Below are 288 nucleotides of genomic sequence, written 5' to 3'. Positions count from 1 at the left end.
GGGCCTCCCTTTCTTCTTGGTRTGATTCCCCCTCTYGGAATGAAGAATTGCAGATTTTATYCAAGTAGCTGAGCCGTGAATGCTCAGCAGGGTTAAAGTCCTCAGGCAACAATCTCCTTCCAGAGAGAACCTCCATCACCATAATCGGATCAATCACCTGGTGCGATGCAGCGCTGCTTCCTCCATCCCCCAAAGGCTCCAAACCCCCCGGGGGAGCATCACCCTGAGCTGGGCCCYAGCTTCATCCCTGCCCAGCCCAGCATTCACAGATCTATCCAGGTGTCCCAC

Source organism: Malurus melanocephalus, unplaced genomic scaffold, assembly GCF_030028575.1.
Source record: "Malurus melanocephalus ecotype Western Australia unplaced genomic scaffold, MMel_1.1 scaffold_74, whole genome shotgun sequence".
Taxonomy (NCBI): domain Eukaryota; kingdom Metazoa; phylum Chordata; class Aves; order Passeriformes; family Maluridae; genus Malurus; species Malurus melanocephalus.
Note: the sequence above shows the minus strand (reverse complement) of the source record.